At 43.5% G+C, this 16,577-nt stretch overlaps 1 long non-coding RNA gene across 1 annotated transcript in view; it reads left to right on the top strand.

Annotated features, from left to right (window-relative positions):
• LOC119965329 overlaps positions 1–11,866 on the top strand; it is a 118,319-nt gene extending 106,453 nt beyond the window's left edge. The window contains exons 3-4 of the long non-coding RNA XR_005460492.1: positions 7,257–7,699; positions 11,270–11,866. This is a non-coding gene — a long non-coding RNA (uncharacterized LOC119965329). The remainder of the gene's footprint in view (positions 1–7,256; positions 7,700–11,269) is intronic.
• The last annotated feature ends 4,711 nt before the right edge of the window (positions 11,867–16,577 follow it).

The raw sequence follows: 16,577 nt of genomic DNA, 5'->3' as shown, positions 1-16,577 counted from the left end.
GAAGGAACCATAGAATTCTTAGAGTGCAAAGGAGGCCATTTGGTCCGTCTAATTTGCACCGACCTTCTGAAAGAGCACCCTACCCATGCCCACTCTCCTGCCCTATCCCCATAACCCCATCTAACCTGCACATCTTTGGACACTAAGGGACAATTAATCATGGCCAATCCAACTAACCTGCACATCTTTGGACTGTGGGGAAACTGGAGCACCCAGAGGAAACCCATGCAGACACAGGGAGAATGTGCAAACTCCACAGTCACCCAAGGCTGGCATCAAACTTGGGCCCCTGGCATTGTAAGGTTAGATGGATTGGCCATGATAAGTTGCACTTAGTGACCAAAAAAGGTTAGAAGGGGTTACGGGGATAGGGTGGAAGTGAGGGCTTGGGCGGGTCGGTGCAGACTCGATGGGCCAAATAGTCTCCTTCTGCACTGTATGTTTTATGTTCTATGAAACAGTGCTAACCACTATGCCATTGTGCATTCAGTTTGTATGTGTCCCAGTTTGTTAAATCTTTCCTGATGTGTATAATTCCTCAGGTATAATTTTTAGCTTTTTTTTGTACCTTCAACAGTGCCTCTGAATCTTCACGGTGATCAGAACTGTCACTCCAAATATGGTTTAACCAAGTCAGACCGGTTTAAAATAACTTCCACTGCTTTTCATTTTTATCTCTCTCGAAATCACCCCAGTGCTTTGCTTGCTTTGTTGGCATTTGTTTTTTACTTTTGCAGCCAGAGGCTTACACTGTCTCAGGTTCTGGGGCTTGAGGTTTGCTCCTTCCTTTGTCGATTAAATTACTTTTGGTGCTGCACAGGTTTGGTTTTCTAAGTGTCTGTGAACTCATGACCCCCATGAAGAAAATAAAAACTCTTGAACCTAAAATTAAAAGTGTCAGGAATATTTAATACACATTTTGCCCAAAAGTTGTGTCTCTCCGCCAGATGCGAGATGGAACTGTCCTGGATGTCTCTGTTGCTCCTCCAGATGTCTGCATTTGCTCTAGTCCTGGCCAGCGACAATGAACACCAAAACAAAATCACCTCGAACAAATGAATATGGATGCTTTATGATAAAGTGTTGAGTCTGTTCAGACAAAGTCATGTGGTTGAGCAGATCCTCAGAGGAAATAACGTGCAACAAGTTGATGATGCAATTGTTTCATCATTAAAGGGCAGTGTCCTGAATTGACTCCATGTGGTTTTGCAGATCTGTTGAGGCCTGTTGCTGCATCTTTCAGCAAGCTATAAATAAATAAAATTAAGTGAGAAACATTATTCTCGCAAGCACAAGGCTGTTTAAAAAAAAACGGAAGCCGGTTTTTCCTTCTGTATTGATATATGGTGTGGCAGGCTGGAATTATTGGCTTGATCCCACTGGTGGGTTTGAGGGGGTTGGTAAAATGTGAGCTTTCCTGCCGCCTACCTACCCGGCTCGACCTATCTCACATTTTACGGGGAGGCGGGGGGGGTGCATTGGAGGTGTCAGGTGGCACCACTTGCACTTGAGCCTATGTAGGAACGATAGATGCTGATTAATGACCATGTTATATCTCATGCCAGGATGCATTCATTGATGTTGATTAATCATGTGAGGTCATTAAACCACTTCCTCCACTGCATCAAGGTCCTTGGGGTTAGTCTGCTGGGATTGGCTGTAATGGCTACCTGTGTTTGGAAGGCCTCCTGGTACCTCCTCCTGCACCAACACCTTCAGCAAGAATCTTTGGACACACTCTCTGGCCTGTTGCACAATTCTTATAGCTTCTTCCTGGTCTCCCACTCTTTAACTGTTTTCAGCCCTCGCTACAGCTAGAGTGTACCTTGCCTTTATTCGTGCAATCAAACTTTAAGTGGTGCTAGCCTTGCATGGATATGGGACCCCTGCTGAAGAATACAGCCACTCAACAGTATTGAGCTGCACACCGCCAGGCAGCATAACGTTTGCATGCTGCCTGCTTCACCTGGAACAGGTGTGGATTTATCACATATCAGGTTCCCAGAACCCGATTTTGAGCCTTACCAATTTTGTCCCCCTTAATTCCAGATTGTAAACTTGAAGCTTTCCTATTTCTGCTGCCTCCTTCACCCGCTTTACATTTGCAGTCAGGCACGTTGCTGTATTTTCAATGCACATATATCCACCTGGCAGCGACCACACAGTAAAATGGTTCCCAGAGTGCATAGTTGAAACTATGAAGGCTGGATTCTCCATCGGCGGATCCTCCGTTTCACCAGCCGCGCACTCATGCTGTGGATTTCCCGACGGAATGGGGTGTCATGATATGCAGACATGCAGATAATGACATACAGACAGGCAGCTAATGAACACAGAGAACAGGACATGACCAATGAGCAGTCAGGACACTCAGGGGTGGTATCTCACTATAAAAGGCACGAGGCGCTCACACTCTGCCTCTTTCCACTGATGAACATCTACAGAGTGAGTCAGGGTGTATTTGCAGTATCACACCTCCAGCACATGGCTAAGAGCTAGTCTGGTTCAGTCAGACAGAGTAACCACATTTATGTTAGCAGAGAGTCAAATTCATGGAGAACTGAGCTAACTGTGCTACTGGTTCAGTAAATCAGATTGAACTAACTTCAAGGTCTGGATTATCTTTTGGTTAAATCCAGTTGCCGTCTTGATGAGACCATCAATTCACACGACACGTGGTTAGAAGTGAACAGTGGTTTTAATCGTCTTACAACAGAGCCTGCCTGACGGGATGAACTCGAGATGAACTGGCAGCAGGCTCACAGCACTGATCTTTATACTTCCGGCTGGGGGAGGAGCCATGGGCGGAGCCAAGGGTGGAGCCCAGTACAAACTCCTCATCTCCCCCTATGGGCAGGGCCGCGCGATTACACACAATCCGGTACAGAGTACAGGCTCAATACATGTGGTACAATACAGTGTGAATTACTGAGGTTTATAATTCACCACACGTCTGTGTTTTCCCAGAGTGCATAACACATCATGGGGGTGCCCACAATGGGAAACCCCATTGACCGGCTGCTGGGTAGGAGAATCCCGCTGCCATCATGTTGAGGAAATTAGAATTCTCAAAATATGGCATGTGCATTCCAAACCATCATTGCATAATTATTACTGTACAATTGTGGGATTTACCCAGCTTGTGGCTTTAAGTCCTCATTTGTAAAAGTCCTTTTTCTTTCTTCACTCATTCGTTCATTGGATTATTAGTCCCGTGACAAGGCCACTACGCCACCGCTTCCTCCTGTTAATTAAGGGGTAATTGTTTAGAAAAAGAATAAGGGAGCAGTTAAAACGAGGAGGTACTATTTCCATCAGTTTTTCCTGCTAAACTTCAGTGGGAGCTGCATTAATAAATGCAAATCATGGCCCCATGAAATACATGTAACCCTATGGCATTTAAGCTTAATTCTGAGTTTGGGCATTGGTTGTAACCACCCCTTGAGGCAAGGCTATTGAAAGCCAACTAGGCCTATAATCAATTTTAAAACTTTCTGAAGTGGAGCCAGGAAGAATAGGAATACTCTATGTGCTACAAGACAGTCTGGCCTCTACCACCCTGAGCTCCCATCCAGAAAAGATAACTTCCTTCCCAAACTCACTTTGCTACCACATGGCAGGCGGCCTCCAGATGGTGTGATGTCTGTTCCCCGACCCCAATAAACGGTTGCCGCAATCAGCCCAAACCAGGCGAGCAGCTGACTCGTGGTAATCAAATGAGGTCAGAGAGTTAAAATCTAACCACTGTTAGAATCATAGAATCCCTACAGGGTAGAAGGAGGCCATTCAGCCCATCAAGTAACCCACATAACCTTTGGACACTGAGGAGCAATTTAGTACGGCCAATCCACCTGCATCTCTTTGCACTGTGGGAGGAAACCGGAGCACCCGAAGGAAACACGGGAAGAAAGTGCAAACTCCACACAGTCACCCGAAGTCGGAATTGAACCCGGGTCCCTGGCATGGTGAGGCAGCAGTGCAAACCACTGTGCTGCCCATGTTATCTGCTTCCAACACCTTTCTTTCACCAACAGCTTTCTTGTTGCAAAAGTGAACAACTTCATGTTTTCCCACTTTATACTCCATCTGCCAGAATTTTGCCCAGTTGCTCAACATATCTATTTCCATCTGCAAACTGCTTATGTCCTCTTCACAACATGCATTCCTACCTAACTTTTTGTCATCTGCAAATTTAGCTCCCATGCCTTCGCTCTCCTCATCTAAGTCTTTGATGTAAATTGTAAAATGTTGAGGTCCCAGCAAAGGACCCTATGGACTCCATTCAAGAAACTTTGGTGTGGCAACTTATCAAACTTGTTCTGGAAATCCAAGTACAGCACATCTACAGGTTCCCCTTTATTGACAGTACATGTTACTCCTTCAAAGAACTCTAATAAATTGGTTAAATGTCATTTCCCTTTCAGAAAAAAATCAGGCTGGCTCTTAGTTATTTCTATGTGCCCAACATTCACCAATTAATGATGGATTCTAGCATCTTCCCCCTCACGACAGATGTCAGGCTAACTGGCCTATACGTTACTGTCTTTTGCCCCCTTCTCTTGAATATTTGCCACTTTCTAGTCTGATGCACCTTTCCAGAATCTGGAAATGTTTGGAAAAGACTTCCATTGCTTCTGTTTGTTCATAATCATTATTCACAAGGCTACTGGCCATGCCACAGACAAAATTGGGGGAACAGGACAATGGAGCTTTGAACTATTTATGCTTTGTAAACATTGAACAAAAATGTGACAATTTAACACCCTTACACAACTATAAATACTTGTCTTACTTGTTTTGTTACTCTTTTGGCTTCAGCAGAGCTCAGGTTAGGCAATTCATTCCCCTGGTCCAAATGCTCAGATGCTTTTAATTGATGTCCTCAGGGTTTTGGAACCTGTGATAGCCCTGTCAAAGGCACCTGCACCTGTGTAAGGGCAGATTCGATCACCAGAGTGGGAGGGATCATCTGGGGCGCTCACTGAAGGGGAAGCAAGGGGCCATGAGCACTTGGAGCAGAGAGCTAAACTTTCATGCTCCTTTTCTTTACATTCCCCTGCATGATCCAAATTGATTTCCCGGGCTATTTTTCCTTCAAGGAGACGAAGATGAGGCCTATGGGTGTGAGCTGTGGATCATTTTGAGAGGGTGCAAGGAAACCCTTTGCAGAGGGTCACTATGAGGGATGGGCTTGACATATCAATGACATGAGTATGATAGTGGTTTGTCAGATAGAGATGTGTAAAAAGTGCTTGAATGAAGATAAATGCACGGCTTGTTAATTTGAAGAGTGATATGTAAGAGAAGGTTCGGAAAGGTACAGCAAAAGGGTTTTTACTAGAATATGTCATGCTCCTCACCATTCCTATGCCGATCAGCTCACTGTAACAGCAATGTATCTGGAGATGAGGCACCCACATTCCTGCTGCTGACATCCCCGGCCACTTCCAACTGTGCCTGTTGGTTGTCTTTCATCTAGTAATAATAGTATAATCTTTATTATTCACCTATTCAAGGGGAACAAAATATCCCTGCAGGACCTTAGAGCCCAAATCAATATTTCCAGAGACCCACTCAGGAAGCATTCTGCTGCAGTTCCATGTTATACCATCATTGGAGCAGGTGCCCATTCTGACCCTCAAAGGAACTACTTAAATCGGAACTAAATGAGGCTGCCGCGGGTCATCATCGCACCTACCCACTCTAATTGGTCGGGACGCTCAGAAATCAGGTGCAAACACAATGCTGAGTTAAAAGGTGAGTGGGTCCGAAAGTTAAAATACTACCCATTTAATCTCAGACCCTTTTCCTTCTGATTTGTACCCAAAACAATGGTATTCGGTGGGCACATGTCAATGAAAAATAGCATTGTATTCCATTTCACCTGCCCCAGGCTCGTATATGATTTACTATTGTACAATGTCCTATTGCCAAGTTTGCGGATGACACTAAAATAGGTGAGGAAGACATAAAAGAGTTTACAGAGGGCTATAGACAGATTAGGTGAGTGGGCAAAGACTTGGCAGATGGAATATAAGGTAGGAAAATGAGAAATTAAGCATTTTGGTCGGAAGAATAAAGGAACTTATAGAGTCATAGAGAGTGTACTATTATTTAAATAGAGACAGGCTGCAGAAAGCTGCAGCGCAGAGAGATGTGGGAGTCCCTGTGCATCAATCACAAAACTATCACTTAAGTTCAGCCAATAATAGGGAAGGCACATTAAATTTTGGCCTTTATTTCAAAGGGAATGGACTATAAAAATGGGAAAGTCTTGCTAAAACTATCCAAGGCTTTGTTAGGCTACATGGAATACTGTGAACAGATTTGTCCCCCTTATCCAAGGAAAGGTATACTGGCACTCAAGGCAGCCCAGAGAAGGTTCATGGGGTTGATCTCAGGTATCAAGGGAGTTTCTAATGGGAAAAGTTGAGTAGGTTGGGCCTGTATTCATTGGGTTTAGAAGAATGAGAGATGACATTTTTGAGACATAAAGGATTCTCAGGATAGATGCTAACAGGCTGTTTCAACTTGTGGGTTATTTTCGGACACGAGGGTATAACCTCAGAATAAGGTGTTGCCCATTTAAGACAGAGTTGAGGAAGAATTTATTGTCTCAGAGGATAGTGAATCTGTGGAATTCTTTACCGACGAGGGCTGTAGAGGTTGGGTCGTTAAGTATGTTCAAGGCTGAGATGGACAGATTTTCAATCAGTAAGGGAATCAAGGGTTATGGGGATAAGGTGGGAATGTGGAGTTATGGATTATCACATCAGATCAGTCATGATCTCATTGGTGGAGCAAACACAATGGGCCGAATGGCCTCTATCTGCTCATATGTCTTGTGGTCTTATAGTCTATCCTTGTAACTAACAGTGAAAATTGAGGTTTAGTGAGATAGGAAAGGACAATGTGCTAACCCACTATTAACTCAATTATTCATATTAAATAGGTAGATGAATTGAGCTTCTTGCAAATATTAGCCAATATCAATTCTTAACCAAGTCTACCCCCAAGCAAACGCCCAAGAAACACACCCTCTAGCTATAACTAAGGCTTTAAGTCTGTGGTCAAATAGATAATGAATGCATTCTGTGTGATATAACTTTTTGATCCTTGAGCTCTTGACAGTGAACATACCAACTAGTGTTCTTAGTTCTTATTGAATTCTTGTTGTACTGTTAAATGGAGGTAGACTCCGCAAACAAAAAGGAGAAAAGTAAAACATGGCTGACTAATATATCTTTCCACTCTAGGTTCACAACTTTGCTACACTGATGCCTACAGAGGGGACAGTCCCAGTCTTAGCTACGGCCACTATAAATACAATTCACAAGTTCTCTCAACACACAACACATCTTGGCAGAGAACTGCAAACCCTGTCAGAGTTTAATCCACCATGAGATTAACTGTTCCATCGTTGCAAAGTACTTCATGCAGCAGCCTAACTGAAAATTGGGCGCAAACCACATTGAGCTGGCAAGACTGAAATACAGCCAAGTATTGGAACTCAGAACTTCAATCTCTCTTTGGAAGCACAGTGCTGTACTGCTGGGAGTAATTGGAACTTGGAAGCAAGTTGGCCACAAGTAATAATTGAAATAAAAATGAAAAACTGCAACAAGCTGTTTGGTGATTGCAAAAGGAAATACTGATGAGTCAACCCTCTTTACGTCAGAAGAAGGAAAATAGTTTGAATGTAAGTTTGCACTAAATACTGTTGCAAGTAGTTAGAGAATGCTGGATTGATATCACCAAAACTGAATATAGTTTTAAATTTTCAATAGAAACGTCAACTAACCCAGTCAAAAAATAACAGTAAGCAGGAGAAAAATATTATTATCTGTTTGCAACAAATGCATTCTTGGACAGGAAGCCTAATGTGGAAACATCAGCAAGATGTTTTATCAAAGCTGTCTGGTTTAATAGTGTGGAGAAAATTGTTCTAAAATGTAGGGATGAAGGGTCAGCATTAATGTGTGCTAGAGTAATACAGCACAAAGAAAAGTGGTTCAAAAAGTCCGTGGCTCAATTACAAATCTTAAAACAATTAAAAGAGGGCACATTTAATGCATGACTTGATGTGTGTTAGTGAAGGAAAATTCCCTGCTTTGCCCCGAGAGGTTTGCTGTAAATGGAGAAGGAGCTATTTGCTTTATCACAGAATCACATATTTTCAGCCCAGAGGAGTGAGTCTGCGCCAATGCCAGCTCTCCTACTAAAGCTGTGTATTGTCATCTCATTGCCCTGCTCTTTCTCTTCATCCTGGCTAATTATTACTTTTCAAATACCTATTAACTTCCTACTTCAATCATTTAATATTCTGTTTCAAGTGCATCTTCTGACAAAACATTCCATGTTCTTAACAATCTGAACAACTTTCTTCCATATTTCTTCTTCATTCTGCTCATGATGATCCTCGGGCTATGCTGCCTTTTTATGCACTCACTATTATGTGGAAACCCTCTTTCACTACATTCATAGCTTTGGAAACCAAATACCGTAGATTTCACGTTATTCTTCTCTGAACCAGTGAAGAAGTCCTGACCTTTGAACTTTACTCCATAAGTGCCCCATATGTTATTCTAATGAATTTTTACTATAGCTTTTCCCTGGCTCTAAGAGCTATAATACATATAACATAATGGCCCATAACTTCCTGGTTCTCCAGAGTTGCATTTAGGGGGTACCCCAATGATGCACTGGGGAATCTCTCAAGGAAGTTCCCATGTAAGGGTTTACCAAACAATTGCCCAGAAGTGCTAAATTCCTCTGAACAATTGTGCTGGGCTGGGAACCATCCAACAAAAGCGATTCAAATCGTAAACTGTGGATGGTTCTGCTAGTTTTACCCTGATAGTTACTCTGAAAGAAGTCAAGGAAAAAAAACATTTCTAACTCCAGAGTAACTATTGAAGCATCTGGACCCAGCCTCGCACAGAAAAACCCTCACAAACACGAGATCCCCCAGGGAAGCCACCACACCCCACCCCCACCAATTCAACCCCCCCCCCCAATCACAACCCCATTCCCCATTCCAAACACTGCCCTCCCCCGCTCCCCTGTGGTCAACACGCCTCCTCCCCCTGGTCCAACCTGCCCTTATCCAATCTGAACTCACTCCCCTGCAGTCCAACCGCACCCCTATCACCTCATGGCAGACCTCCATAACACTAAAGTCGGTGGAGTTGTGGACAGTGCAGAAGGATGTTACAAGTTACAGAGGGACATAGATAAGCTGCAGAGCTGGTCTGACAGGTGGCAAATGGAGTTTAATGCAGAAAAATGTGAGGTGATTCATTTTGGAAGGAATAACAGGAAGACAGAGTACTGGGCTAATGGTAAGATTCTTGGTAGTGTGGACGAGCAGAGAGATCTCGGTGTCCATGTCCATCGATCCCTGAAAGTTGCCACCCAGGTTGAGAGGGTTGTTAAGAAGGCGTATGGTGTGTTAGCTTTTATTGGTAGAGGAATTGAGTTTCAGAGCCATGAGGTCATGTTGCAGTTGTACAAAACTCTGGTACGGCCGCATTTGAAGTATTGCGTGCAGTTCTGGTCGCCACATTATAGGAAGGATGTGGAAGCATTGGAAAGGGTACAGAGGAGATTTACAAGGATGTTGCCTGGTATGGATGGAAGATCATATGAGGAAAGGCTGAAGGTCTTGAGGCTGTTTTCATTAGAGAGAAGAAGGTTAAGAGGTGACTTAATTGAGGCATACAAGATGATCTGAGGATTACATACGGTGGACAATGAGAGCCTTTTTCCTCGGATGGTGATGTCCAGCACGAGGGGACATAGCTTTAAATTGAGGGGAGATAGATATAGGACAGATGTCAGAGGTAGGTTCTTTACTCAGAGAGTAGTAAGGGCGTGGAATGCCCTGCCTGCAACAGTAGTGGACTCACCAACACTAAATGCATTCAAATGGTCATTGGATAGGCATATGGACGATAAGGGAATAGTGTAGGCGAACTTTAGAGGGGTTTCACAGGATGGCGCAACATCGAGGGCCGAAGGGCCTGTACTGCGCTGTAATGTTCTATGCTCTATGTTCTATGTCCATACCCCACTCCAGTCTGCCCCATCCTGACCCTCCCCCTCAAGTCCGTCCCCACCCTACCCCTTTCTGACTGGTCTGCCCCACTCCTACCTCGGGTCTGACCGATTCAAACCCCTCCTCCGCACCCAAAGTTATCCTCCCATTTCCCGGTCTACCCCCAATTGCCTGCAGCATTTACCTTTCAAACGTACCTGCTCCCTTCAAATTTTCAGTCTTGCAGAGGCAGGAGACATCGGGAACATTTCTTTGGTTCGTTAATGTTTTAGATTATTTGTGTTTAGCATTTATAAATATGTTTAAAATGAAAATAAAGTGAAAGGAAGATTTATTTTAATTAAACTTTGGTTAGTCATGCGGCTGTTAATTCCATTAAGAAGGATAATTTAATATATAAAGTGAGTTTGGAGTCACAGAACGTGAAATAATAATTTATTTTTAACCTAGCTTTGTGATGATGAAGTTAATTCCGTTAAATTAACTATAATGGCTAGAACGCGGTGATCCCTCGTAACCAAGTACGATTGTCCACCTAAGATACTCCGTGTAACTGGTTAAAGATTCTGTGGGTCCTTGCGTGGCTGATGAGCCCGATCCTAGAGCCACATCTTCAATCAGTCACTTGACAGGTGTTTCCAAAAGGCGGGATTGGTTCTTGGATGGATGCTAAGTCACGGATATTCCTTTCTCAGGCTCCTTTTTCGGGCCTCCTCTTGCCTCTGGGTATTCTCAAAGAATTGTGACCCTTCAATCTGGAGGTTCCTCTAAATAGGTTTCTTCTGAGCAGAAGTCTCCCAAGCATTGACATGTATGTTCCATTTCTTGAGGTAAGCCTATAAGGTGTCTTTGAAGAGCTTTCATTGTCCACCCCTTGTTCGGATCGTTTCTTGAGCTGGATGGAGATTTGCTTTGACAGTCAAGGCTCTGACATCCTAAGCATATGGGCAGCCCAGCGGATTTGGTTTCAAATGATCATGACCTCGATACCGGTGCCATTGACTCCTTCAAGGACACAACCATTAGCACACCTGTCGTCCCAGCTGATGCAGAGCTAACGTACATTTGGATTTTGCGATGAATTTTAAGCTGTGTTGTTTAAGAATCTCCTTCCAAGCCTCAGTGATTACTTCAAATGCTTTAACAAAGTTTAATGCCTTATTTGACATATACAAACCTTCTGCAAGCTAATGTGAACTACCTCTCTGACAGGTATTGCAGCGAATCAATTACCCACTCCTAAGAGTGTACTGACAAAGGATATCCCTGAATGATGTCAGAGGAGATATGTGCCAGGATACTGCGCTTCTGCTGCTTTCGGACTTTCTATTTGTAACATTAACAATTGGTATGTCAAAACCCTCCCCTCCCTCCCTTCTTCCGCCCTCCTCTCCTCCTTCCCTCCCTCCCTCCTCTTTAGAAATAGAAAGGATCATTGTGTTTTTGTGGAAAAATATATTTTATTGATCGTTGTGTTTAAGTGAGAAAATATACTTTATTGTAAGAAATTTGTAAAAGTTGAGGTAGATTCATGTCATTGTTCAGCTGATAAAGTTGCATATTAAGTTACATGTTCACCAGTTTCAAAGTTTTGAATTTATAAAATTATTTTTGTTAATAAATGTTTTACATTAAACTTTACAAGCTTTCACAAATGTCTTATGGAAATACCAAAACACAACATTTAATTCTAAGATAATTATAAATGAAGAAGATAATTGAAGTAAACAAGGCAGAAACATATTTAACACAGGTAACACGGTGGCACCCTAGTTAGCACTGTTGCCTCACAACACCAGGGACCCGTGTTCAATTTTGAATAGGTTTCCGAGAACTGTCTTTGCATAGGTTTCCGAGAACCATGAAATAGAGCCATAGATTCACTACAGTGCAGACGAAGGCCATTCGGCCCATCAAAGAGTATCATACCTGGGTCCACTACCCCGACCTATCCCCGGAACCTAACCTGTACATCCCTGAGTGGAAAGTTAGCATGGTCAATCCACCTAATTTGCACATCTTTGGACTGTGGGAGGAAACAAGAGCACCTGGAGGAAACCCACACAGATGTGGGGAGCATGTACAAAGCCCAAACATCACCCAAGGCCGGAATTGAACCCGGTGCCTGGCGCTGCAGTCAGCAATGCTAACCATTATGCCACCATGCCACCGCTGTTTCCTCTGGGTGCTTCGGTTTCCACCCACAGTCATAAGGGGGCAGAGCTGAACTCCTCCTGCGTCGCGCTGGAACCTGTGCAGACCGGGGCATTGGGGGCTCGAGCTGCCAAAGGGAAAAGAAGGTTGGACACATCATCAAAGCACAGGTAAGTGCACAGTTTTCTCTATGAAAACGGATGGCCTGTGCTTTCCCGCTGCTAGCCGAGAGTTACGGGCCATTATTTTTATCAGGCAGCCTGTAATGGTAGGTTATCTGAGGCTAGAGTTAAATCTTGGCTGTTCGGTGTTCTCTGGCTGCAAGAAGTGCTTTGTGAAATAAGTGGATGTATCCTGGTTTAAATTCATGATTTAAGAATCCGAGACCTCATGCAAAGATGTCCAGTTTTGCATTACACAGCTAAAGATCCCAGAGCAGCCATTTAAATCACACAGCATGACCTTGGTCTGAGTTGGGACCAGTTCGCTTCAATACCAGATATTCTGCTCTGATTAGTCAGGTTACTCTCGGTCTGTGGCCCAGAGACTGCCCAGCAATTTAATTGGGCGTAATTAAAGATTTATTCACCATCTGTCGGTGGCAGGCCCGGAAGTCTGAAGCAAAACCAGAAAATGCTGGACAACCTGACTTGTGGAGAGAGAAGGGAGCTAACGTTTTGAGTCTCGATGACTTTTTGTCAAAATCTGAATGTCGGCCAATTCTGGGTGTGCGGCCTACGTGCCACAGCAGTGCACATTATTCAGCCCCAAAAATCTAAAAGCGATCGAGAAGAAGGGGGTCAAGAAGGAAGCTCATTCACAAATAAAAACACAGGGACGCAAATTCACAATGACATTTTTAAAAGTACAAATAAAGCACTGGGATTGATTTTTTGAAGAAAATAATTAAAAAGAAGCAAAGCTGTATTAAACTTATGTTAGAGTAGAATGTGCCGTTCTCATTTCCACTTCGAAAAGACGGGAAGCACAGGAAAAGGTACAATAAACATTTACAGTGTCATGTAAGAGTACCTTTAAGAAATGGGAGTTTAAGAAATGTACCTTTAAGAAATGCGGCTGCTCAAGTTACTGGAGTGATGTCAGAGTGTGGATGGTCCACTTCTGCTTTTTAGTTTCAGTTTGAGAAAAAGCTTGGGTGTGTCTGTATTTTTCTGTGAGCTGCATCTGAAGTCTGCCATCCAAAAACTATCTATGGATCATTTGGTTAACACAGAATTGTAAAAGGTTGCATTATTGAATGTAAACCTAATGTGCCCCTGTTTAAAGGTGTGTTAAGTCTTTTGGGATGTTAAAAGAACAGCATGCAGATTACTTAGTGTTGTATTCTTTGGGGGGTGTATTTGAATTAATGGTTGCTAAGATATTCACTGTTTGTTTTAAAAAGGTTAACTTGAGTTCATAGAATAAACATTGTTTTGTTTTAAAAAATACTCGTCCATTTCTGCTGTACCTCACCTGAAGAGTGGGCCGTGTGCTCCCCATACCACAATCTATTAAAAGTTGTGGGTCAGGTGAACTCCAGGATACATTTTGGGATTCTCTAAACCCTGACCCATAACAACAGGGATGATACCAGCACTGAGAGCTAATTGAAAAATCTGAAAAGGGCAAGTTTCTACTCTCAAAGCAGGAGAAGGCTGAAGGGTAGCTTGACAGAGGTCTTTATAATCGTGAAAGGCTTTTAAAAATTTCTGTCCATGGGATGTGAGGGTCAAAAGCAAGGTCAACATTTATTACCCATCGCTAACTGCCGTTACGAAGGTAGTGGTGAGCTGAGCGGTGTAGGTACAACCACTTTGCTATTAATTAGGAAATTTCAGGACTTTGACCCAACAATGACAATGGAACGACAATGTAGTTACAAATTAGGATGACGTGGAAAAGAACTTACAGGTAGTTTATTCCCATATACCTGCCGCTCTTGTTCTTGAACTTCAGAAGATTCTGTTGGAGGAACTTTGTTGAATTGCTCAGTGCATCTTGTAGAGCAGTGTTAATGTGTGACTTGTTCCATGTATTGGAGCCATTCACCGACCAGCTGTGCAGGCCTTTCCACACGGCCCAATTTCACTGGAACCAAATCCCGGCATCCACACATTCCACTGGCACTCAAGGTGTAGTTGAACATCCTTGATTCTAACGTGTTTAACTCGTGGTGACGTGCCAGTTACATGCAGCACTCACCGCACCAGTAATGAAAGCATCAGCAATCTGCAAAAGCATTTCTTCAACGTCTTCATCAGGTGGCCCATTTGGAGCAATGTTGTGCACCAGGTCCCATAGTGTTTTCTTGCCAGATTGACTATGGACTCCTACACCTCCCTGAGCCCAGTGTTCCGGGACCCAGGTAGCTTAGAAATAATTGTCTTTCTTTCTGGCTAGGGAAAAGGAAGGAAACAGCAACAACAGCCTCCAAGTATTTGCAGCCACCAGCAGGAGCAAACAGCAAACACAAGCTGCTGATGTGAAGTGTTCTCACAACTAACAAGGCTAATTTGTCATTTGCAATATCCTTCAGCTGAAGCTAGAGGCTGGTCACAGTCAAAGGGAGTTAAATTTAATTTCAGCATTGAAGGCACATCAAGGTTTGTTCCTGGAAGTGTTTGGTGGGACAGACGAGCTACAGATTGCCCGTTATGGGTCTCCGTAATATTTAAAGATGGCTTGAAGGCCTCACAGATGCAAAACCACTCAGCCTACACCTCCCCCCTCTCCCCGGTCCTGGGGCAAACCCCAACCTGGAACACTTCACCCCTTGAGGGGTCTCTCCACACCCCCCATCCCAAGCACTGGGGCAGCTGTTCCGCTGCCCGTGAGCTGTATGCCAGAAAATGGAAAGGGCTACTCACTTCCTCACTGACCCTCAGCAGCCATTGCACCAGCTTCACCTTTTTAAAAAGGAGAACTAAACAACGTCCGTGTGATTTCTCACTGGCGAGTCAAGCTGCTGCATTCAACTTCAATCTCGCTAATGAGATTAAAATGAATGCGAGTGAGGGTTGATGAAATTCTCGCCATTTTTGAGCGAGATCAGGAACTCAACATCAGAAGAGGGCCAGGTGAATTGCAACTGGTTCGCGCTTGCCGCTAATCTCAATTTTAGCCTTTCCCACTATTTACCTGGTGCTCCCAGATCCACGCCGGGCATAACGCGGAGGTTGAATCGCATCCGTTGTCCCATCACACCTGATGTTCGACATTGTGTTTTGAGTTTTGCTGGAGTTGGTTGGGTACAGTCTGTAACTTGCCTGTTGCAAACAGCAGAAGGGGACATACTGTTTGATGCGATCTGCCAGTCTTTGGGATGTAAGGCCTACATCTAGTATCATACCAGGTATGGATGGCAGATTTTCTTGCCTGAAGGGCATTAATGAACCAGTTGGGTTTTTACAGCAATTGTTTCATAATCATCATTACTTTCCAACTGTATTAATTGAATTTAAATCCCACCTGCCATGGTGGGAGTTGAACCCATGACCCCAGGACATTAGGCTGAGCTTATTACTTCAGTGACATATCACTACCTCACCATCTCTGCATTGCGTGTGGTATAAATGTTACTTGCTGTTCATCAGCCCAAGCATGCATGTTGTCCAAAGATTGTTCTTTAACAACAGTGGCTGCTTACAAGTAGGGTTGCCAGTTCTGGCTTCAGAATTCCTAGAGCTTTCATAACATGGCTTCCCGGCTAAACAGCCCCCTCAAATACCCCTCTTCAATATCTTTAGGATCAATAAATAAGTGTTCAAAGGAAATTAAAAGATAAATTATTGCCATTCTTCTCTGAGGTTTTTCTACTGGGTTACACAGAGTAATATCTAGGGGATTAACCTTTAATCCATGGAGATTCCAGGGCAGCTCTGAGGGATTGGCAGCATAAAACATCAATGCAGTCCTTCCTCTGTCTCCAGTCATTCATTGTTTTGCCACCTTGCTGCCAGACCAGATAATTTGTACCCTAGTGTAGTTCTGACATGATCTAGTTTGTACCAGGAGTGTCTCAGGTTCATGTTGAAGCTTTATGTCTTCTGGCTGAAGTCCAAGTAGGAGATTCGAAGGACTAAAAAGCGCATTTTTGGCAATGAAATAAAAAAATGATCCTCCTCAATACGGAGCTAACATTTTTTTCCCAGCTGAAGGTCACTGGCATTCAAGACTATTTATTTGAATACCAGTATGAATTTCATTGGAAATCATTCCAAAATTTACATGTTCAGCCATATGCTTAGTTTTGGCTGAACTTGTCTGTTGTGAATGCCTGTTTATCAGCTCACATCCTGCACATCAGCTCATATCCTGCCCTTCACAGAACTGCTCAAGTTTCAGCTTCTCGCACTACATTGCC

This window comes from Scyliorhinus canicula, chromosome 4 (assembly GCF_902713615.1).
Source record: "Scyliorhinus canicula chromosome 4, sScyCan1.1, whole genome shotgun sequence".
In the NCBI taxonomy this organism is placed as follows: domain Eukaryota; kingdom Metazoa; phylum Chordata; class Chondrichthyes; order Carcharhiniformes; family Scyliorhinidae; genus Scyliorhinus; species Scyliorhinus canicula.
Note: the sequence above shows the minus strand (reverse complement) of the source record. Positions and strands in the feature narration are given on the sequence as shown.